The sequence below is a fragment of the Zalophus californianus genome, chromosome 9, assembly GCF_009762305.2.
Source record: "Zalophus californianus isolate mZalCal1 chromosome 9, mZalCal1.pri.v2, whole genome shotgun sequence".
Classification (NCBI taxonomy): Eukaryota; Metazoa; Chordata; class Mammalia; order Carnivora; family Otariidae; genus Zalophus; species Zalophus californianus.
In genome coordinates, this window is record NC_045603.1 from 46,695,220 (window position 1) to 46,720,588 (window position 25,369).

At 44.7% G+C, this 25,369-nt stretch overlaps 1 long non-coding RNA gene across 2 annotated transcripts in view; it reads left to right on the top strand.

Annotated features, from left to right (window-relative positions):
- The window catches only part of LOC113921310, a 171,845-nt gene that overhangs the window by 144,862 nt on the left and 1,614 nt on the right, over positions 1–25,369 (top strand). The window contains exons 5-7 of one of the 2 annotated variants that reach the window (XR_003519636.1): positions 12,661–12,787; positions 13,150–13,271; positions 16,114–17,900. This is a non-coding gene — a long non-coding RNA (uncharacterized LOC113921310). Of the gene's footprint in view, positions 1–12,660; positions 12,788–13,149; positions 13,272–16,113; positions 17,901–25,369 lie in introns of those variants that run through there. The other variant, XR_003519637.1, reaches the window with a different exon arrangement.

The window sequence follows — 25,369 nt, forward strand, 5'->3', positions numbered from 1 at the left end:
TCAAACTCAATCTTCTCTCCCCCATTTACTCTTCTTCTTTTAATGAATTGCTTTTTTCCCTATTAGATTCCTTTCTTCTCATATTTGTCCATTCTCCAAAGACTGTGCCAAAGGTCTTCCAAATTCTGATCCTGCTCTTCCTGTGGTGCCATCAATTGCCTTAAAAATACCCTGCAAGACATTAGTGGCTCAGCAGAGCATAATAAACTTCAGCTTGGCTTTAGGACAAAAGAAATGCCACACAGACATAGACTTCAATGACACATCTTCCATAAAATAAACTGTCCCCTAAGTGGGGAGAATATAAATGTAGCACACATTATCGTAGTAGCAGATCTTCATCTCCATCCACAAACTCGAGTATGCCAGAATCATTCCCTTGGCATTTTCTCATTTCCTTTAAATCAACTTCATTTTTTCCCATCCCACCTGTCTGGTGCAGAGTTTCATTTTAGACATTATTAGAGGCTGAATCTGCCCAGAATCTGGGTTAGAGCCCAGAACCGGGAGAAGGTCCTTTAATCTCTAGTTTGTCCCAGTTCCTCCTGAGTTCTGCATTGCCCAAACCAGAGTCCAGATGTTCTGGCTTCCCTGACAGGCCTGCCCTCAGTGCCTCAGTGGTCCAGGATCCCAGAAGTACCACGTGACCATTCTGTGCGAGGCCTTGCCTATGTGGAGGTATTCAGAGAGTCTAGATTGGAAGTTAATGGTGGAGAAGAATACAATCAATGATTAGTAGTAAGGTTTGGTGTCACTCCCTTGATTACTGCTAATGTCACTGTTACCCAGATTGCTTTTGCAACATGAGTGCAAATGTCAACATAGTGACTATTGATGGGAAGACCTCAGCTGTCTTGCTACGAAGTACTTTTTAGGGAGACAAATTCCATGGCACCTAAGAATCTAAGTTCACACTATGGTAAGGAGTTTGAAAATAGGTTATATATGATGTTAAAGCAAAGAAACCCAAAGCTGAGTAGGATGGCGTAAGCTCAAGCCCAACATATAAGCAACAAACCTAAAGAAACTTTGACCCAACATCCAAACCTGGAGTCAATACCCTCACTTGCTTTTCTGCTCTATTTTATTCATCTGTTATAAGAATTATAATTATGTAGTTATATGACATTATTGTTTACTAATCTAATTATTGTTGTCAATCTAAACATGAAAGTAGCAGGAATAGTCTCCGTAAGTTCAGACATTACTTTCTTTGCCCACAATATGAACATAGCCATTTCACAAAGAATTAAACTTGAGTTTCTCAAGAATGTTGTATTCCAATCATTACCAAATATTGTGTAAAAGTCCCACTAAGAAATTAGATTTCGGGGGGCGGAGCAAGATGGCGAAGGAGTAAGAGACCTGGATTTTGTCTGGTCTCAGGAATTCAGCTGACTAGGGATCAAACCATTCTGAACACCTACGAACTCAACAGGAGATGGAAGAAGAGAGTAGCAACAACTCTCTGAACAGAGAAGCGACCACTTACTGGAAGGTAGGACGTGCGGAGAAGTGAATCCGAGGCGATATTCGGGAGGATAGACGGCGGGGGAGGGGGCCTCCATCGGCCGCTTCTGGCAAGTGCTAGAGCCGCGGAGCACAAAATCGGAACTTTTAGAAGTCGGCTCCGCTGAGGGACGTCGCTCCAGTGGCTAAGCAGGAGGTGGAAACCTCGCGGGACAGTGTGGACTCAGGACCCTCGGGTTCACAGGAAGACCGGGGGTGCCTGAGTGCACCAGAGCTCCCAGGTATTGGAGCGGGAAAGCCGGCTGCAGAGACGGAGCCGAGGCGCGGGCTCTCAGCTCGGGGTTGACGTAAACTGTGATCCGCGGCCCAGTCGGGCCACTGCTCCTCCAGCAGGGACCCAACAAGTGGCAGATCCGGGGAGACTCCCCTTCCTCCTCCGGGGAGGAGCGGCGCGGGAGCGCACTGCAGGGATCTGCTGGGTTTGGAGACTCCACACGGGGTTGGGGGCCAGATATAGAAACGCTCAGTCACAGGCCGGGTGAGCACGCAGTGCGGCCGGAGACCGGGGAGACAGGAGTGACTGCTTTTCTCTGGGGGCGCACTGAGGAGTGGGGCCCCGAGTTCTCGGCTCCTCCGGGCGGAGATTGGGAGGCCACCATTTTCACTCTCATCCTCCAAAGCTGTACCGAGAGCTTGCAGGGAACAAAAGCTCCCGAGAGCAAACCCGAGCAGCTTGCTTAGCCCGGACCAGCAAGGGTGGGGCAAGTCCACCTCCGGGAAAGACATTTGGGAACCACGGCAACAGGCCCCTCCCCCAGAAGATTAGCACAAACAGCCAGCCAAGACCAAGTTTACCGATCAAGGAGAACGGGAGAACTCCAGCGCTAGGGGAATACTGCACATAGAATTCATGGCTTTTTTACCATGATTCATTAGTTTTTCAAAGTTAATTTTTTAACTGCTTTTTTTTAAATTTTTCCTTTTCCCTTTTTCAACCAACATCTTATCAATCCATTTTTGAAAAAAAATTTTTTTATTTTTCATTTTTAGAGTCATATTCTATTCCTTCATAGTAGGTACCCTTATTTTTGGCATATATATATATATATATAAGTTGTTCTCTCTTTAAAATTTTGAGATACAGTTTCTTCTAACAGATCAAAATATACCCTAAATCACTAGTGTATGGCTTTGTTCTAGTCTCCTGCCTGATCACATTCTCTCCCTTTTTTTTTAAATCTTTCTTCTTTCAAACAACTTCTTGTCAATTCCTTTTATAAAATCTTTTATAATTTTCATCTTTACAGTCATCTTCCATCCCTTCACTGTATCAACCCTTATTTTGTACATATATGTCTTTCTTTCTTTAAAATTTTAGGAGGCACTTTCTTCTAACAGACCAAAATACACCCAAAATCTAGTGTGTGGCACTGATCTATGCACTAGCCTGATCAAATCTGATCATATTCTGTTTTTTTTTTGTTTTGTTCTGTTTTTGTTTGTTTTTATCTTTTTCTTTTTCTTTTTTTTCTCTTTCTTTCCCTTTCTTTTCCCCTGGTTTCAGGTCTTTTCTGATTTGTTTAGAGTATATTTGCTGGGGACGTTGTTAACCTGTTAGCGTTTTGTTCTCTCATTCATCTATTCTCTGGACAAAATGACAAGATGAAAAAAATCACCTCAGCAAAAAGAACAAGAGGTAGTACTGTCTGCCAGGGATCTACTCAAAACGGACATTAGTATGATGTCGGACCCAGAGTTCAGAATCATGATTTTAAAGATACTAGCTGGGCTTGAAAAAAGCATGGAAGTTATTAGAGAAACCCTTCCTGGAGAAATAAAAGAACTAAAATCTAACCAAATCAAAATCAAAAAGGCTACTAATGAAGTGCAATAAAAAATGGGGGCACTAACTGCTAGGATAAATGAGGCAGAAGAGAGAATCAGCGAGATAGAAGGCCAAATGATGGAAAATAAAGAAGCAGAGAAAAAGAGAGATAAACAACTACTGGATCACGAGGGCAGAATTCGAGAGATAAGCGATATGATAAGACAAAACAACATTAGAATAATTGGGATCCCAGAAGTAGAAGAAAGAGAGAGAGGGGCAGAAGGTATATTGGAGCAAATTATAGCAGAGACCTTCCCTAATGTGGGGAAGGAAACAGGCATCAAAATCCAGGAGGCACAGAGAACCCCTCTCAAAATCAATAAAAATAGGTCAACACCCCGACATCTAATAGTAAAACTTACGAGTCTCAAAGACAAAGAGAAAATCTTCAAAGCAGCTCAGGAGAAGAGATATGTAACCCACAATGGTCGAAACATTAGATTGGCAACAGACCTATCCACAGAGACCTGGCAGGCCAGAAAGGACTGGCATGATATCTTCAGAGCACTAAACGAGAAAAATGTGCAGCCAAAAATACTATATCCAGCTAGGCTGTCATTGAAAATTGAAGGAGAGATAAAAATCTTCCAGGACAAAAAAAACTAAAGGAATTTGCAAACACGAAACCAGCCCTCCAAGAAATATTGAAAGGGGTCCTCTAAGCAAAGAGAGAGCCTAAAAGCAGCATAGACCAGAAAGGAACACACACAATATACAGTAACAGTCACCTTACAGGCACTAAATGGCACTAAATTCATATCTTTCCATAGTTACCCTGAATGGAAATGGGCTCAATGCCCCAATCAAAAGACACAGGCTATCAGAATGGATTAAAAACAAGACCCATCAATATGCTGTCTGCAAGAGACTCATTTTAGACCCAAAGACACCCCCAGATTGAAAGTGAGGGGGTGGAAAACCATTTACCATGCTAATGGACACCAAAAGAAAGCTGGGATGGCAATCCTTATATCAGACAAATTAGATTTTAAAACAAAGACTATAATAAGAGATGAGGAAAGACACTATATCCTCCTTAAAGGGTCTATCCAACAAGAAGATCTAACAATTGTAAATATCTATGCCCCTAACATGGGAGCAGGCAATTATATAAGGCAATTAATAACAAAAGCAAAGAAACACATTGACAACAATACAATAATAGTGGGGGACTTTAACACCCCCCCCTCACTGAAATGGACAGATCATCTAAGCAAAAGATCAACAAGGAATAAAGACTTTAAATGACACACTGGACCAAACGGACTTCACAGACATATTCAGAACATTCCATCCCAAAGCAATGGAATACACATTCTTCTCTAGTGTCCATGGAACATTCTCCAGAATAGATCACATCCTAGGTCACAAATCAGGTCTCAACCAGTACCAAAAGATTAGGATTATTCCCTGCATATTTTCAGACCACAATGTTTTGAAACTAGAACTCAATCACAAGAGGAAAGTCGGAAAGAGCTCAAATACATGGAGGCTAAAGAGCATCCTACTAAAGAATGAATGGGTCAACCAGGAAATTAAAGAAGAATTAAAAAAAATTCATGGAAACCAATGAAAATGAAAACACAACTGTTCAAAATCTTTGGGATGCAGCAAAGGCAGTCCTGAGAGGAAAGTATATAGCAATACAAGCCTTTCTCAAGAAACAAGAAAGGTCTCAAATACACAACCTAACCCTACACCTAAAGGAGCTAGAGAAAAAACAGCAAATAAAGCCTGAACCCAGCAGGAGAAGAGAAATAATAAAAATCGAGCAAAAATCAATGAAATAGAATCCAAAGGAACAGTAGAACAGATCAATGAAACTAGGAGCTGGTTCTTTGAAAGAATGAACAAGATTGATAAACCCCTGGCCAGACTTATCAAAAAGAAAAGAGAAATGACCCAAATCAACAAAATCATGAATGAAAGAGGAGAGATCACAACCAACACCAAAGAAATACAAAGAATTATAAGAACATTATGAGCAACTATATGCCAGCAAATTAGATAACCTGGAAGAAATGGATGCATTCCTAGAGATGTATCAACTACCAAAACTGAACCAGGAAGAAATAGAAAACCTGAACAGACCTATAACCACTAAGGAAATTGAAGCAGTCATCAAAAATCTCCCAACAAACAAAAGCCCAGGGCCAGAGGGCTTCCCAGGGGAATTCTATCAGACATTTAAAGAAGAATTAACACCTATTCTCCTGAAACTGTTCCAAAAAATAGAAATGGAAGGAAAACTTCCAAACTCATTTTCTGAGGCCACAATTACCTTGATCCCCAAACCAGACAAAGACCCCATCAAAAAGGAGAATTACAGACCAATATCCTTGATGAACATGGATGCAAAAATTCTCACCAAAATACTAGCCAATAGGATCCAACAGTACTTTAAAAGGATTATTCACCATGACCAAGTGGGATTTATCCCTGGGCTGCAAGGTTGGTTAAACATCCGCAAATCAATCAACGTTATACAATACATTAACAAAAGAAAGAACAAGAATCATAGGATCCTCTCAATAGATGCAGAAAAAGCATTTGACAAAGTACAGCATCCTTTCTTGATCAAAACTCTTCAGAGTATGAGGATAGAGGGTACATACCTCAATATCATAAAAGCCATCTATGAAAAACCTACAGCAAATATCATTGTCAATGGGGAAAAGCTGAGAGCTTTCCCCCTAAGGTCAGGAACGTGGCAGGATGTCCACTATCACCACTGCTAATCAACATAGTATTAGAAGTCCTAGCCACAGCAATCAGACAACAAAAAGAAATCAAAGGCATCCAAATCGGCAAAGAGGAAGTCAAACTCTCACTCTTTGCAAATGATATGATACACTCTTTTATGTGGAAAACCCAAAAGACTCCATCCCAAAACTGCTAGAACTCATACAGGAATTCAGTAAAGTGGCAGGACATAAAATCAATTGCATAGAAATCAGTGGCATTCCTATACACCAACAACAAAACAGAAGAAAGAGAAATTAAGGAGTTGATCCCATTTAAAATTGCACCCAAATCCATAAGATACCTAGGAATAAATCTAACCAAAGAGGCAAAGTATCTGTACTCAGAAAACTATAGAATACTCATGAAAGAAATTGAGGAAGACACAAAGAAATGGAAAAACGTTCCCTGCTCATGGATTGGAAGAACAAACATTGTGAAGATGTCAATGCTACCTAGAGCAATCTACACATTCAATGAAATCCCCATCAAAATACCATCCACTTTTTTCAAAGAAATGGAACAAATAATCCTAAAATTTGTATGGAACCAGAAGAGACCCTGAATAGCCAGAGGAATGTTGAAAAAGAAAAGCAAAGCTGGCAGCATCACAATTCCAGACTTCCAGCTCTATTACAAAGCTGTCATCATCAAGACAGTATGGTACTGGCACAAAAACAGACACATCGATCAATGGAACAGAATAGAGAGTCCAGAAATGGACCCTCAACTCTATGGTCAACTCATCTTCGACAAAGCAGGAAAGAACGTCCAATGGCAAAAAGACAGTCTCTTCAACAAATGGTGTTGGGAAAATTGGACAGCCACATGCAGAAGAATGAAACTGGACCATTTCCTTACACCACACACAAAAATAGACTCCAAATGGTTGAAAGACCTAAACGTGAGACAGGAGTCCATCAAAACCCTAAAGGAGAACACAGGCAGCAACCTCTTCGATTCAGCCTCAGCAACTTCTTCCTAGAAACATTGCCAAAGTCAAGGAAAGCAAGAGCAAAAATGAACTATTGGGATTTCATCAAGATAAAAAGCTTGGGCGCCTGGGTGGCTCAGATGGTTAAGCATCTGCTTTCGGCTCAGGTCATGATCCCAGAGTCCTGGGATCGAGTCCCACATTGGGCTCCCTGCTCAACGGGGAGCCTGCTTCTCCCTCTGCTTCTCTCTCTCTCTCTGTCTCTCATGAATAAATAATAAATAAAATCTTTAAAAAAAAAGATAAAAATCTTTTGCATAGCAAAAGAAACAGTCCACAAAACCAAAAGACAACCAACAGAATGGGAGAAAATATTTGCAAATGACATATCAGATAAAGGGCTAGTATCCAAAATCTATAAAGAACTTTTCAAACTCAACACCCAAAGAACAAATAATCCAATCAAGAAATGGGCAGAAGACATGAACAGACATTTTTCCAAAGAAGACATCCAAATGGCCAACAGACACATGAAAAAGTGCTCAACATTGCTCAGCATCAGGGAAATCCAAATCAAAACCTCAATGAGATACCACCTCACACCAGTCAGAATGGCTAAAATTAACAAGTCAGGAAAGGACAGATGTTGGCGGGGATGCGGAGAAAGGGCAACCCTCCTACACTGTTGGTGGGAATGCAAGTTGGTGCAACCACTCTGGAAAACAGTATGGAGGTTCCTCAAACAGTTGAAAATAGAGCTACCATATGATCCAGCAATTGCACTACTGGGTATTTACCCCAAAGATACAAATGTAGGGATCTGAAGGGGTACGTGCACCCCGATGTTTATAGCAGCAATGTCCACAATAGCCAAACTGTGGAAAGAGCCAAGATGTCCACCAACAGATGAATGGATAAAGAAGATGTGGCATATATACACAATGGAAAATATTATGCAGCCATCAAAAGGAATGAGATCTTGCCATTTGCAACGACATGGATGGAACTGGAGGGTGTTATGCTGAGTGAAATAAGTCAATCAGAGAAAGACATGTATCATATGACCTCACTCATATGAGGAATTCTTAATCTCAGGAAACAAACTGAGGGTTGCTGGAGTGTTGGGGGGGCGGGAGGGATGGGGTGGCTGGGTGATAGACATTGGGGAGGGTATGTGCTATGGCGAGTGCTGTGAATTGTGCAAGACTGTTGAATCACAGATCTGTACCTCTGAAACAAATAATGCAATATATGTTAAGAAAAAAAAAGAAGATAGCAGGAGGGGAAGAATGAAGGGGGGAAATCAGAGGGGGAGACCAACCATGAGAGATGATGGACTCTGAAAAACAAACTGAGAGTTCTAGAGGGGAGGGGATTGGGGGGATGGGTTAGCCTGGTGATGGGTATTAAAGAGGGCACGTTCTGCATGGAGCACTGGGTGTTATGCACAAACAATGAATCATGGAACACTGCATCCAAAACTAATGATGTAATGTATGGTGATTAACATAACAATAAAAAAATTTAAAAAAAGAAGAAATTAGATTTCACCCCCTGGATCACTTGGAAAGAGTAATAATAACACTACCTTATGAATGTAGCAAAGCAACTGTACATCAGCGTTTGATCATCATCCCAGGTCAGTGTAATAGTGATAGAGTAGCTTATTATTAATCCCATTATGCAGAATGGAACACTGAGAAATTATGTGATTTGCCCATAGTCATATATTTATTAAATGGAAGAAATGGGACCATAACTCAGGCTATTGTCTAAAAGCCTTTAATCCTTTCTGTTCTCTGTTCATGTACATTTTGGCTCTGTTAAATTATATTATTTTTATTTTCCCATTAGCTCAAGGACAACATCCTTAGTAGAACATCTGGATTTAATATTCTTTTCACAAACTCTTCAGAGTCTGTTCACTTGAATGAAGGGCTTTTGTCAACAGTTAACCCTTCAGACTGCCTCTCAGAAAAGCAAAAGCAAGACAGTACAGATTTTGAACTACATTTTACAGTAACCAGGGAATAGATTTTACTTTCTAATTCAGTGGAATGAATTATTTACAGTCAAGATAGACCATTGGATCAAACTTTATCTCTTCAAGCACCAGACATTTCCAGAATCCAGAAAAGAGAAGGGATCAGTCACTGAGATTGTTTGTTTATGTCATAATCCTGATCAGGCATCATTAGAATAGAAAAGATTTAGGAAGTCTGAGATTCCAACGTATTTGCAGGGCGGGCAAAGACCTGAAGTCTGAGCATAGTAGGTAGGCCAAGGGAATATCAGTCTTCTGATGAGAAGGAAGGCAGAGGGGTAACACATGGATTCTAAGGTAGGTCTACAAATAGGCCCTGGTCACAGGGGATGGGACAGCAAGATGGGTAGCACAACAGGAAAAGGGCTCAAGCCAAGATCTCTGTCATGAGCCCCTTATGTTCTATTAGGGAAGATATGACACGGCTACTCGGTGTTTGAACCAGGATTACAACCTAAGCAATCCAGCTCCAGAGTCCCCAGGCATTCAATGGCCCAACGCATAATTGGTAAGAGCTTTTAGAGAAGTGCCAACTGAGTATTACATGGGAACAGAAGGGGAGAGAGAGACAAGCAGATGCTATTCTGCCTGGATGGAATAAGGAAAAGTTCAGAGAATAGGGAAGGCCTCATGGAGAGGTGCATTTGAATGGGCTTGGATATTGGAGAACATTTTGATAGATGGAGAACAGAATATGAATGATGGAAAAAACCCACCTAAGACAGTTTAGGCAAAACAGAAACATTTTGGCTTACATGCCTGAAAAATCTAGCCATGGTTGTGGCTTCAAGCTTGGTTTGATCAGGGCTCCTAGTAGCGTTGTAGGGAAGGAAAAGACACCTCTGCTCTGTGCCCTCCTACCTCCTATGCTCTCTGCCTGGGGCCCTACAAATTTGACTGACAAAAAGCAGATTGACAGGGGAAAAAACCAACACATGCAGGATGCATGTACATAGGAGAAGCTCAGTGCCAAGTAACTCAAAGTGGTGGTTAGAACTTGGGGCTTAAATAGCATCTTAACAAAAAAGAATACATTTGTACAGAAGTGATTAGAAAAAGGAAAAGATTTTAGGCTTCCAAGGGCTGCAAATTGTGGGAAGGTAAATAAATCTATAGGGAAAACTAACAGAGGAAGGTTGGTTTGTGTAGGTCCATCTTGGTGCCAACTTTTTATCTTCTTCATTGCCATAAGACTTCCACAAGAGAGGACAGTCCCTATTTCTCAGAATCTGCTTTTAGTCAGATGATGGACCCTCCCAGAAGGCTTCTTTCTGCATCCATTGATTCTCATTTTCCTCCAACTCAAAATAATCCTTTTGCCAATGTGGCATATTTTGGGGTGGGGTATTTTGATTTCCTGCAGTATCTTCAGAAACTGGTTTCTCACTCTCTCTAAGCTCTGCTTTTGGCCATGTTGACCTCACGCTCAGGCAGGCCTTCTCTTCCTGGTAGCAAGATGGCTGTTGTAGTCCAGTGGCAGACAGACGGTCTCCAGGACTGCATTCTTAACCACGACACCAGACTTCCTCCTGTGTAAAGGAGCTTATACTTTATCCTGAGGAGACAAGTTCCTGTATGGAGGTAAAAATCAATTGCCTGTGTGTTTCTGTGCCTCAATATCTGAATTTACCTCATACTTGCTCCAGCCTCGAGCTATGTTAGTCTCTGTGGTTGTATGGGTAAGTGGGGACTGAACCTGTTTGACCAGGAATCAATCTGCAAATGGCTCACCAACTCAGAATGCTTTCAGAATCCCATCCCCCAAGAGGAAACACATTTAGAGCCATTCAGCAGGAAACCAAAGGACCTGTCAGTGAATTCTGGAGGTCTTGGAGTAAGAAGGCAAACCAAGTCATCCACACTTATGATAAATTTGCAGGCAAAACAAAAGAACCAATTGCTTGAGAATTGAGTTTGATGAGTTGAAGTTAGGCTTTGTGAATTTAGATTTGTTGAGTTAAAAACACAAACAAACAAATACCTATGTATGGCCGGATTCTGCAACTAGTTTCTATTTGCTCATTTTGCACATACTGATTACCTAATAAAACTGATTAGTCCACCCTAAAGATTTTTGATGGCCCTAATTGTTTTTCTCCAGATGCGTAGCAGTTTCTATCTCATCTACAGAGAGGAACACCAATCTACCAAATTTTCTCATTTAACAAACAGGGAGTCACTTAAATGCATAAGGACTCTGCCAAGTGCAAAGACACACCTCCAGCCGGGGCAAACCAAGGAGGGCAGAATGACTGGTCACTATGGAACCACAGTTAAAAGTGACTTGGAGGCTTACTTCAGAATTTCAGCACATGCTTCCCTTCTTACTGCAAGAGAAGTCTGTCATCTGGCACTATATGATGAATTCCTTTAAACAATAACCAAAGAGAGTCCAGGGCCCAGCTCCTGAGCAAACAGTTTTCTCCCTCCTCTAATGGTTAGAACTGGAATTTATTTGTAATCCTGGCAGTTTCAGAATCTCTGCCACCTCTGTGCCACAGAGTTTCAGGGAGGTTGGAGGGTGCTGGTTCTAGACTTGTGAAACCCGGATTTGATTCCGAGTTCCACCACTTATCATCTGTGTAAACATGGCAAATACTTTACCTCTCTAAACCTCAGTTTACCCAAATATAAAACAAACATTACAAGAGTACCCAGTTTATGGGGTATTGTGTGAGGGCGTATTAAATAATATGATGAGGATAATAATATGCTCTTCAAAATATGCCACTTTGGCATAAGGATTATTTTGAACTAAAGGCAACTGAGAAATGACACAGAACAAAGCTTGCTCCCTTCACTCCGCCTGCCTCAAAGCAGAGAGTAAATTTCCTTTTGTGCAGGTGTCCCCCCTGAGCCCCGCTCCAGTGCCAGGAGGGACAGAATGACTTAATCACCTGAGACAACGCTAGACTCTTATCAGCCCAGTGATGGCACCCGAAAGGAATCTGCATTACAAACCTTACTAAAATGAACAACCCTTATCTTCCATTGGTTTCCCATATATATTTTAACTTCCCACAAGCTCAAATTCTTTTTTCTTTTGTCATGTCATATCTCCACATTTATCACGCTTCGTTAAAACGGTCTAGAAGCCTTATGGTCTGACTCCCTCTTTGGAATTATCACTTCATTTCTGTGCGACAACTCCCCCCCCCCACCCCTGCATATTCATAAGAAATAACCCTTTTCTTCTGCCAGTCTGTCTCTTATCAGTTTATTTTTCAGGGTTTCAGCCACTGAACGTAAGAGGGTAAATGAAAACTGGTTTTTTTCTCCCCAACAAATATCACAGATCAGAAAGTTCGCTTATATCCTAGCATGGTACATGCTCAGTTAATGCTGGTGGTTTCTTCATGCTCAAGAAATACAAAACACTGCAAGTTACAAACATTATTCTTGTTTCGTTTCTGCCTAATGCCACTTTGTCCTCCAGGTGGCTCTCCGTTAGCTGCAGCAGGCTGTGAAGCAAATTATTATTATCTTTTTCATAACATCATTCATACGGAACACTTACTGGGAGTTCAGTGTGTGCTGAGCCGCTGGTGTAAGCCAAGCACTATTACCATCCCTGCTTTACAGATGGGGACTCCGAGGCTCCAAGATGCGAAAGAGCATGGTTACAAGGCCTTGTGTGGCTCATTATGATGTGATACTACCTCCCTGGGGATGCGGCTGAAGATGGAGTTAAGAAATGATAAGAAAGAAGGTGAAAGAAAAAAATCTTTAGAAATGGTCACTCGTTAAACAATGCCTTGCACTTGGCCGGTCCTTCGATATTTGCTCAATGAATGATCGACCAGAAATAAAATTAAATGAACAGCCACGGAGGCCAGTCTTCCTCCTGCCCACAGTGCTTCAGCCATTTCGATTTCATCCCACCCAGAACTTTGTAAAGATTCTCCATCCATTTACATTTAAGGCCTCCTCTATCAGGTCATCACATCACATTGTTCTGTGTGTCACATTATGTTTTATGTTTTTCTCTCCCTCCTCCCCCCCGCATAATGTAGATGACAGACCAGCTGGCTGAGTAGATTAAAATCCTTTTCTGCCCCTCTCTTAATGCAGCTCTGCGGCTTTGTTCTATTAGCAAGACCGGATGGAGTGTTTGTGAAACAGCAGTGAAATCTCTTGGAACAAAATGAGATCACTCCCGCAATAGTTCTGCCCCAAAGCATATTTATAAGCAAGTAAGTTCCACGTCATTCCTTTCAAATTCTCTTTTCCATCAGCCAAGCACAGAGCTCTGAAAGATTAGATTATTTTAAAACTATCTGAATGTCATTGGCTGACACCATGCACTAATTTCTCTAGGCCAAATTGTTCAGGTTCAGTCAGATTAAGGACTTCCATTAGCAGTTAAATGAAGTCTTCTCTGTTCTTGACCGTGTAATTAAGACAGATGAGGCTGTGACCCCAGACTGCATCTCTACATAGCTCAGAATTCAGTCCAATTGCCTGACGAACCGCTATAAATATTTATAGAAAATCCCAAAGATTCTTCTAGTTCTCTAGAGAGCGATTTCAAACAAGACATGGCTTTGCTTATGGTCCAGAGGCCTGAGTCAGATCCCCCTTAGGCCACAATTTGGCAAATTACATTCTAGTAAGAAGTATTGTAGTTTTAGCCAGCTGAGATCGAGGGATCATCTGATGATGTAATATGGTCACTCCTGATGTCCTCAGAGTGGGAAAAGGACAGCCACATGGGCACTATCTCCCTTAGAACTGGGCAAGTAGGTCCCCCACGCTACGCCCTTCCTCTGGCAAAACCCTCTTAACATAGTGAGGAGTCCATAAAGTCAAGAAGACATGTCTGCCCTGAAGTAAGCCCCTCACCCCTAGATCACCCTCACGGAATGGCCTATAACAAGTACCAGATCCTGCTTGGACTTCTGTCCTGGGTCTGTCCTCCCAAAGGTAGCCATTGCCCTATGCACACCCCTAGGCCTGCAAGATGGCCAAGGAGTAGCTATTGGGCAGGCAGGAACTGGGGCAGAATTTGGACTTGAGGGCTGAGGGGTCCTCATGGATGCTCACATGGTTCCTGATGTGAAGACTAGAGCCGTCAGCGGGCAGAAGAGGGGAATAAGACATAGGCTTGAGTCCTCCATTTGTACCTTTACCCTGGACTCTGAAAATGGTGGGAGTAGGCCTGTAGGCAGAAAGGGTGTGCAGGGACCCCCCTCAAATATGCAGGTTCATTAATTGGATTTTGATAGAGCACCAGAACACGGCAGCTCTCTGGTGGTCAGCCTCATGCAAACCCACCTCTCAAGTAAGTGCTCGTACAAACCAAAGGCCAGTTCATTTACAATGAGAACCAAAGTGGCCGGGCTGACTGGGATGTTTATGCCAGTTGATCAAATATTTGCTCCCTATAGGAAACTCTATATGGAAAACCCGATTCTAATCAGCCATGTTCTTGGCAAATGGGGAGTCAGAGGAAGGCCTGTGCTTCAGGTTGATATTTTCAGCCATCTGCAGGTTGGGGATACACCTGCTAAGTGGACCCCATGTTCGCAATGTCAGCTTCTCCTAAGAACAAACCTAAACATTCCCTGACAATTTTTTGATCTTTGGATCCTCCGTAGACCACAAATTCTATCTCTACATATATTAATGACGATGACTAAACATGTCTTTTTCTTTTACACATGATTTGAACGCACATCTAGACTTTGCTTTTCCTGCTTGGAATTCATGCCTTTTAAAATGAAAGCTTCAGAAAGAAAAATCTCAATTCATGTTGTACTGGATGAAATACCAGTGACGAGCCTGGGAGAAAGTTTAGGAGTCTCCACTAGCCATGAGAAGACTGACCGCTTTACAAATCTCTTCAGTGCTTCCTATCCCTAGCAGGGACATTAACAGGGGAACTGAAACAGAGAAATTCTCAGTTTTTATTTAAATGACTTACCAGCATTTTTCTTTTGTGTCCTTGGCTTACGATCTGCAGTAACTTGCACTGGTTATTATAAATATGTTTTTCTACATCCTGGGTTTGAATGCAAAAACGCACCAGGAATGGTTTGGTTTTTTTTTTAAGATTTTATTTATTTATTTGACAGAGAGAGACAGCAAGAGAGGGAACACAAGCAGGGGGAGTGGGAGAGGGAGAAGCAGGCTTCCTGCAGAGCAGGGAGCCCGATGCGGGGCTCGATGCGGGGCTCGATGCGGGCCTCGATCCCAGTGGGACCATGACCTGAGCCGAAGGCAGACGCTTAACGACTGAGCCACCCAGGCGCCCCAGCAGGGATAGTTTTTGAGCTTCCTGTCATCCCTTCCCTGCCAGTTCCTCCATTCATTATTGCCTTTCCTATTTCTTTTTTTTTTCTCCCCCATCATGATTACTCTTTAATTCCTATCACCCATTTCCCCCATCCTTCCACCCACCTCTCCTCTAGAAACCATCCGTCTGTTCTCTATAGTAAAGAGTCTATTTCTTGGTTTCTCTCTCTCTCCTCGGGAAAGAGGCTTTAAAAGAATCAGAGAGGATTAAGTGAAAACCCAGAGAGGATCAATGCGCGTGCGCGCGTTGCTGCGTGCTCGGTCCTTCTGACGAAGTGTGCAGGTGCGTAATGGCTGCGTGTGGTTGCGCGGGCTTGGGTCACTTAGCGCTTGGGCCTGCAGGGGTCCGCACAGGGGCTGGATCGCAACCGCAGGCACCTGCTTGTCTTTTCTCAGCAGTGACGCGGGAAGGAGGAAGAAGACACATCCATAAGGGGCCTGATGGTAAAACACGGGGTGGGAGATTCCAGGTTTCGTAAGCCAAATAATCCGTTTCGGAATGAAATGGGTGTTTAGGCTGTCCAGACGTCCATGTCATATTTATGAAGAAAACAGAAAGCCCTCACAGTGATTCTAAAGCCATCCCCTGACTTGGTATCCACATCCACATTATAGTAAGATTTTATAGCAGGCGGCATCTAAAGGTCTCAGAAAATCCTTTCTAGACGATGCCATACTCATGATTGCCTTCTTGCCTTTATTTATGTTGTTCTCTCTCCTCCATCTCTAAATCCTACTTAGGAATCTTAAGCCAGGGCGGGGCCTCACATTTTGCTGCTAAGTGAGGTCGGGCAGAAGCTAGAGGAAACCGATCTAGATAAACTTGCTGCCCGAGGAGGTGCTGTTCGTGGAAACATCTATTTACCACAAGGCTGGCGAATGCTGGTCATGGGCCTAACGAAGTAAGGGAAGTGTGTGCCTGGTGGAAAATGTCCCAACTGCTGCGGGAAACAGAGCCCAGGAAACAGCAACAATAAACATTTACAGAAAAGAGAATCACACTTCTCAGCTCGCCAATGAAGGACATTTGCATTCAGAATAATGAAAACAGAACATAAATTGTTTTTTTGGTAGAAACATATTGCAGGATGAAGCAGAAGATAGTTGAGCTAAATCTTCATCTACTGTAATGTCTAAAATTGATGAACAGTAGCAGCATAAGCATATTCTTTAGAAACATGGGCCTCGTTCAAGAACAAAGACCTTGAAAGAGCAGAAATTCCATGCTGCTGGAGAGCGAAATGGATATGTATGAGAGAACTATATCCTCAACAGTGAGCTCATGGATCCCATTCAACTCCCGAAATCAGGTGCATGTATTACTCTGATAAGATAACATTTAAAAAAAAATGGAAATTTGTCCACTTCCATAACTCAGTGCATTGGAAAGTCAGTATGACTAATTCCTCATTCCCCGTGTAAAGACAAAAGATCACAGCTTCTCCCATCTTGCACATTCCTTAGTTTGGAGCCGTTTATCCTGTGCGATCCAAAAACACTGTAACTGGGGCAGTGAATTCCCCTGGGCTAGCCTGTCTATGAAGGTCTATTTTCAACATTTCCGGGTTTTCTGCACACACAGGCTTCACATGCAGGAGCTCTTGTTGAAGGAGGAATCATTTGATGACATTGAAATACTTTGCAATGAGACAAACATTTGCAATCATTTTGGGGGGAATGTACCCCTTACATTGCCACCAATGAGCATAAATTTGCATTCTGAATGAAGAGGAAAACAAAGTAGTGAAATGTTAGGCAAGTCTTGGTTTGTAAAGATGGGGACTAGTCCCCTGGGAGTTTGTACGATTCCTCTCATGAAGTCATTTGTACTTCTTCATTGTTTATTTGCACATACCTGGCTTCACACAAGTAAGAAAAATTTTTATTTCTTCTGCTCCTCCCTTAGTTATACACCAGCTGCCTTACCTGAAACTTGAAGACTGGGGCGAGGCTGCTTCAAACAAAAGTACCAAAGCTCAGAGCCAGAGAATTCTCTGGGCACAAAGGCTTTGCAATAGAGAACTGTATAATGGGGCAGGGGGGTCAGCGGCAGACCGATGCCCCTGCCCCACAGCCCAGGCTAACCAGGTTCCTTACTGTCCTCGGTCATGGAGATGCCAATAGCACTCACTTCAGCCAGGTAAACGATGATTCTAAACCCAACGGTCTCCAGTCTCCGGGTGGGGTTGGACACGTGTGCCTGGGGAGAGCCATCCTAAGCCCCAGACTGCAAGAGCGCCCCTGACTTGCATGCCAGGCACACCGCCAGTCAGTTCTGCGGCAACTGTGGCTCAGCTCAGGGCTCCTTGCCTTCAGTCCACACTCCAGGGCCTTCCAGACCAGGAAGACAAATGAAGAAAGAAGATAGTTTGGGGATTACTGCTGCCCAGGCCACCTATGGAACTGTTTGGAATATCAAAAACCTGTTGAGGGGCGCCTGGGTGGCTCAGACGGTTAAGTGTCTGCCTTCGGCTCAGGTCATAATCCTAGGGTCCTGGGATCGAGCCCCGCATCTGGCTCCCTGCTCCGCAGGAGGCCTGCTTCTCCCTCTCCCACTCTCCCTGCTTGTATTCCCTCTCGCTGTCTCTCTCTCTCTCTCAAATAAATAAAATCTTAAAAAAAAAAAAAAAAACCTGTTGAAAACCCTGAGTGGCAGTGAGTGTGGTGAACATCATAATAGAATAGAAATCAGCAGGTCTCTAGCCATCAACTAGTTAATGTCTGCTACAGAGCAAAAGCTTCATCCTAATTTGTTAATGAAAGTTGAAATCACTTAAGCTTTTTGGGCCTCTTTGGCTCTATATTAAAAATAAGGAGGTTGATGTGATGCATAGTAATAAACTCACATTTATTGAGTACTTACTATGTGCCAGGCACAGTTGTGAATTAAATATTTTAGTTGTCACAAAAACCATAATCTCTCCTTTTATAAGATACAAGGAAATCAAAGCACAGGAAGGTTAAATAACCTACTCATTTGGAAAGAGACAGAACTTTGATTCAAAACTCCCAAGCCCCTGCGTTTACCCATTACACTTTTGACAACTTCTAGTGTATACTATTCTCCTCATTCTGTTGTTTTTATCAGTTGGAAGATGTTTAATCTCTCATTTCAATGCTATATATTTGACTTCTCATAGATCAGTCCTCTATGTACCCATCAATCCTTGAGCCTCCAAACATCACTAAGAAGCCTATATTTATAATTCAGATATGAGAAGCCAGGAATTTTGTACCCATCTGTGGCTAAAGTATGGAGAGGGACAGTATGTCAGACGAAAAATCGCCAACCAAAACACGCTAGCAAGCCCCATCAGGAGCAGATATAACAAGATTCAGGGACTAGGAACACACAGCCGTGTGCTCTAGAACCATCCCTGAAAGGGCAAAGTCCTGGCACGGCGCGTCGTGAGGCACCACATGGGTGGAGCGGAGCTGTAGTCATGCGGGCAGGAACATCCGGATTCAGATGCATGCGTATAGGTCCTCCTGTTGCCCGGCGTAGGCGAGCCTGTCTTCCTCACTGACCCTGCCTCGACTTGTGTGAAATGGGGGTGTGTCAAGTGCCTCACAGGCCTGTCCTAAGAATTGAGTGGGATGCAGAAAGAACGAATACCTACCATTTGCATCAACATGGATGGAACTGGAGGGGATTATGCTAAGTGAAGTAAGTCAAGCAGAGAAAGCCAATTATCATATGGTTTCACCCATATGTGGAACATAAGGAATAGTGCAGAGGGCCACAGGGGAAGGGAGGGAAAACTGAATGGGAAGAAATCAGAGAGGGAGATGAACCATGAGAGACTCTGGACTCCGGGAAACAAACTGAGGGTCACAGAAGGGAGGGGGAGTGGGGGGAGGGGGTAGCCGGGTGATGGGTATAAGGGAGGGCCCATGTTGTGTTGTGATGAGCACTGGGTGTTACAACCAACTAATGAATCATTGAACACTACATCAAAAACTAATGATATGTTGGCCAATTGAATTTAAACTAAAAAAAAAAAAAAGGAATTGAATGGGATGACACAGGAAAACACTTGGCAAACTGAAGATCCGCTATTCGGAGAGGATCCCCGGACCAACAGCATCAGCATCACGCAGTGGCCTCCCGTAGGGCATAGGCTTATCACTCAACCTTGCCCTAGCTATTAGCTGTCTCTCAAACTTTTGTGATTGTCCAAGCAGCCAATTTTATTTTTAATAGCTCGGGGTAGTGGAGGGTGTGCCAGGACCAGTCAGTGTCGCGAAGGAGAGACTCTCAATCAGCACCTTAGATTCAGGCTGATTGGAAGTCAGACCCTTCAGGCTTTCAAAGAATGCAAATATACACCTTCTGCAAGCATAAGCCATGCTGGCCCTCAGAGCCAGGTGATCTGGAGGTGTCTGGTGTCCCCTTGGCTGCAGCCACAAAATCCGGGCTCCAGACCCATGTACAAACTCATTTCTGAGATACCGGTGGGCTGTAGCCAGGCCGAGGGAGAGCGCAAAGATGGCGTCCCTCGGCCTACATTCCCGGAGAGCTCCTCTGGAGTCTCTAACTGTGTACCGAACCTGAAACCTCCTCCTAAAACTAAAGCTCCAGGACTAGCAAGTAGGTCTCTCACAGAAAGACTGTGTTTGTGTTTCAATCTGCTGTCTGTGTAGGGCCCTGGGGTGGTAGCCTGCCAAGAACTGTCTCTCCCATTGTTACAGTCCCTTGGCACCCAGGAACACAAGCACCACCCCCTCGATGATCAAGGGGCATCCCCAAAGCGGCAGCCACAAAAACCAAGGCACCGGATGCAAGAACTGGAGTACCAGACACCTATAAAAGCTCCCCTCCAAGAGATGCTGGTGCTCTGGAGGATGACAGAGGGAGAGCAAGAAGCTAGTGTCCACCCTCCAAGGTCTCAGGAAAGGGTGCCAGCCAGCCTTAAATGTGTGGTGCATTAGGGCGCCTGGGTGGCTCAGTTGGTTAAGCAACTGCCTTCGGCTCAGGTCATGATCCCGGAGTCCCGGGATCGAGTCCCGCATTGGGCTCCCTGCTCAGCGAGGAGACTGCTTCTCCCTCTGGCCCTCCCCCCTCTCATGTACTCTCTCTCTCTCATTCTCACTCTCTCAAATAAATAAATAAATCTTAAAAAAAAAATGTGTGGTGCATTAGAAGCCTGCCCCTCAGGCTGCAGCTAGTTGATCAGCAAATAGGACTCTTTCCAAAACGATCCTTGGTCTATTGTGTCTTGCTGTGCCTTGAGGGCACTAGCTGACTGCAAACTCTCTCTCTATTGGCTACAGTCCTGTGCCACCTGCGAGCGTAAGCCCCATTGGCTACCAGAGCCAGGCAACATAGAGGTATGTGTCCCCTGGTAGCAGCCACAAAAATCAGGGCACCAGAGAAGGGTATAAGCTCTTTTCTGCAACATTCAGGGAGAGCCGGGGTGACGCAGAGGGAGAGGGCAAAGATTCTGTTCACCAGCCTCTGTTCCCCGAAGAGCCCCTTTGATGCCTATAAGTGTGCCAAACCAGAAGCCTGCTTCTCAGGCCAAAGCTCCCAGAAAAGCAAATATGCCTCTTTCTCAGACAGACTGAGGTGTGTTTCAGTCTGCTGCCTGTGTAGTGCCCTAGGTGTGGGAGTCTGCCAAGAACTGTCTCTCCAATTGTTACAGTCCGCTGGGGCCAGGAACACAAGCCCCCCACCCCCCACCCCCGCCTCCAGATCCAAGCAATCAAGGGACATCTCCTAAGTGGCAGCCACAGAAACCAGGTCACCAGACATAAAAACCAAGGCACCAGACCTGCGTAGAAGCTCCCCTCTGTGAGATACTGGCACTTGAGTGTGGCAGGGGAGAGCATGAAGATGGCACCTACTGGCTGCCGTGAGGCAGAGAGGAAGTACAAAGATAGGACTCACTGAAAAAAAAAGTTTTAAAAAAGGAAAAAAAAAGAAAAAGTAAAGGGTGAAATTTTTTAAAAAGACTGTGATTGCCGGTGTTAGCAAGGAAGAGGGATAGCATGGAAGATGGCCCCTACCAGGTGGAATATAGCGATGGCACCCAAAGGATAAAGGAAACAAAAAAACCTCCTGTTGGCTTTAGCAAGGTGGAGGAAAAACGGGAAGATGGGATCCAACAGTTTCTCTCCCTGGAGGGTATCCCTGCAGGCCCCTGCCACTTAAGCACAATACTTTAAAATTAGGAAATGAGCTTCTTTCACATAAAGTTTGGGGACTTTTCAAAGGGCTGCTTCTGTACTGGCCCTGGATCAGGTGAGTCGACACACAGTCCCTTTAAGAGACTCAGTTTGCCATAGCCCCACGGGTCTGGTGGATAGGTGCCCTGATGGTCTTCAAAGCTAGATATTTTGGGGTTCATCTCCCAAGTGCTGATCTTAAAAGTTGGGGTGCCAAATGTTGAGTATGAACCCTTTGCTTCTTGGGGAGAAGCCCCAGGTTTTGAGTTCCCAACCGATAGTGGGTTGCCATCTTGAACCAGACCCCCATATTGAATACTTTAAGCTGAAGGAGTTGGAGAAATAGCAAAATGGACCCTCTTCCCATAGCTCTTCTCTACGGAAACAAGTCATAAAACCCCCATGCGAGAGATGTCCAACTTGTACCTGGAGGAAAGGAGTGTTCTTATCTCTGAAGACAAAGTGACACCACCAAGAAGAATCTGAACAAACAGGCCTTGCTCAATTTCCCCCAGTTTACTACACTTACCTCATACTTTTTGACCTATCATATTTTTACATGACTGTCCACTTCCCAGCAAATGTAGCATAAAAAGACTCAGGTTTATCTGTTTCTTCAGGCCTTCATTTCCTTATGAAGGCTCCTGTGTCCTGTAAAATTTACACTAAATTTGTGTGCTTCTCTCCTATTAATCTGCCTTTGTCAGTTTAATTTTGAGACCCAGCCAGGAACCCTGAGTGGGTTGAAGAAAACATTTTACTACCTTATTCTAGCTTGACTCCAATTTATGTGCACACACACACACACACACACACACACACACACTCGTCCCTCATATCATTTTCTCCATCTTCCAGTCCCCTGGTCAAAAATTAATCACATGAACACATAAATTTATTAACCTGTCAAAGTGTCAGAATGGAAATGGAATGGTGCCATTCATAAATCACTATTTAAAAAAAATTCTTTGCATTTCAAAAGTGATTTAAATAGATGTCCTAAATTTGGTTTGTTTAAAAAACAGTCTGTTCCAGAAAGTCTGTGACTAAGACATGAATAAAAAAACTAAAACACATTAAAGAAGTATTAGTGTACAGACTTCAATAATTGGGCATTGTTCTAAAACTTCAAAGGTCAGAGATCTTTGGGTCAGGGGAGAGAAAGTTTCTCAATTGGAGAATATCCCAGTTGGGTTTATGTATTTCTCAGGAGCAGTGCTATTCTCAATTTTTTATTTGTTTGGTTTTGCTCCTGCCACAAAGGAAAAACGGAAGCTAGCCTACTGGAAGGGCCAGGAGACGCCCTCCTTGAGAAGTTAGCTGCCAAGCACCAATTCTCAGGGGTAACGTGCACAGAGTTTCCTGGGAGGACTTGGTCACCAGGATCCTCCTGCGCCCAGGAGCCAGGGAGCTGAGGTGGAGCTGTGTGTGTCCCGGGGTACATTTGCATCTCTAAAAAGGCTCCATAGGAGTTGGTTTGACTCTGCCTCAGAGGTAAGATTAAACAAAGCCCTATTTGATAACAGTAGAAACTCGGTCCAAAAGTGCCCCTACATTTGCATGTATTTATTTACATTTTGTTCTAAAATTTACAAGCACTTAGGATTTAAGCGCATCTGGCTATGGGGTGAGTCTCCAGGGTCTTTTAAATGGCAGAGGCGGCAGGCGGCGCCCGCGGTCCCGGCGGGCCAGAGGCCCGCGGGCAGTAGCGGTCGCACCCGCCGCAGCCACTTGGGGCATCTTTGGTCACGATCCGTGGGGGAGCCACTAAATTTGGCAGTTACCAGAGACCACTCCGCAAAGAGCCACAGATGAGAAACGAGAATGTCACCTGTCCCATCACAGCGAAGGACCGGGACCGCTGCTGTGCGTGGAGGACATTCCCCAGGGACACGGAGGACCAGGAGGAGGCGGGTGGTGGGGCGCGAGGGCTGCGTCCTGCAGGCAGGTCACATCAGGGACAAAGAAGCACAATTTTGCGATCGTATTGATGAACTTTTCCTTCCCTCCCCTCCCCCCTGCCCCAAGACTGGTGGGATACGGGACACAAAGGCGAGAACAGAAGAGTCTAAGTTGGTGGAAGCACGAGCTGTACATCTGAGATTCAGCCCCCAGACGGGGCGCTTCGTAACAAGACCCGCTACCGGGCTCGCGGATTTTGCTACTCAAACTTATAAAGAATGAAATTCTCAGCCGCCTCAGCTCCTGCCCGAAGCCCCGCCGGCGCCGCGGGCCCGGGGCCCACCGTTCCCCAAGGGCGGCCGCGCGGGAACGTTCGCTCGCTTCTTCATTCGTGGACAGCGGCGCACGCCTCGGGAGCCGTGGTTCGGCTTTGCTTCCTTGACCGGCGCCTTCCAGATCACCACTGATCGTTTCCTTAAAACATGGAGGTGGCACCATTAAACCCTTGACAATGAAAACTAGATAAGATTGCCATGCTCGAGGAAGGGAGAGCAGCTCATTCCACGGTGGACAGAACCGTGCAGAGGAAACAAGTGGGATCTCGGGTCTCAGACTCCACGTGTGTCACCTACTACTTGCAGGGTCTCGGACGTAACCCTAAATCTTCGGTGAAATGGAAACAGGAATCATGTCTGCGTCTCAGAAAAATGGGGACCCGATGAGGGAAAGCGGCTGTCCTGAAGAAGCTTCCCTTCCCTTCCACATTCCCCGCCGACAGACGCCTCCACGCCCGCGCCCGGTCCGAGGGGGCCGCCGCGCACCACCCTCTCACCCGGCCACAGCTCATCACAGCCCAGGTGGACGGCTGAGCCGGGCTCGACCCGTCCGAAATGTGTCCTGGTGGTCGCTCAGCTCCACTTCCCTCGTGCGAGCCTCGTTCTCGGGCAAGTCATACGGGGAGGACTTTTAAGAGATACTCCCAGCTCTTCCCACCATGAGCACCTGAGGTATCAAAATGAGAAGTAAATTTTCTTGAGGCAGGAAAAACTCTTTACTTTAAAATGGGCAGAGTGACCATAAGCCTTGTAGGCAGACGCTACCGAGAGCCGGGCCTCGGCCACGGCGCAAATACTGATGGCGCCCCGAGCATGGAGAGCACGCTCCCTGTGGATGAGTCAGTCACGGTCCTGAGGCGCAGCCTCCCCACCCACAAGCTCACTGCCAGTTCCCTGAGTCACCCCAAGCCCCACCCAACGTGTTGTGCTTTTCCCACAGTTCCCTTGAATCTCCTGGGACAGATGGCTGGCTCTCGGAGCTGAGGAAAAGAAGGGGTGTCTTTCAGAAACAGGAGTGCCTCTCCTGTGAGCAAAGCTAGCAGAAGGGCTGGCTCAGGTGGGTGGGGGTGGTAATTATTCTCTTGGCAGTTCCTGGTGCACTTAAAATCAGATTCTTTCTTATCAAGAATTGATTCATATGTAACCTCTACCTTTTTTTTTTAAATTTCTGTTTAAAAAAGAAACAACAGACAAAACCCAAAACCATATTCCATTCTTTCAGAGCCAGATAGCTCAGATGTCTCTTCCCTGCTGGAAGCCTCCCCTTCCATCCTCCGGCCCATGTACCTGAGAGGCGGCCTTAGCACCCCTGCCCTGTCCACTCCCAGCACAACTTTGATGCTTGTTAGAGCGCTTCTCGTGTTGTCGGGCTTCTCGTGGCTAACTGGGCGGCCATCTGGCTGGTGCACCAGATGGGGGATGCCTCAGGAGGGTCCGGAATGATGCCCTGCTCCCCTCGTTCCCTGGAGTCTGGCACACAGGAAGACCTCCCCAAATGTCTCAGTGAAAGAGCGAGAATGAGCCAACTGTTACCAGCGCTCGGGGCCCAATGTGTGAAAGATGATCTACAGTGGAGTGTCTTCCCAGAGGTC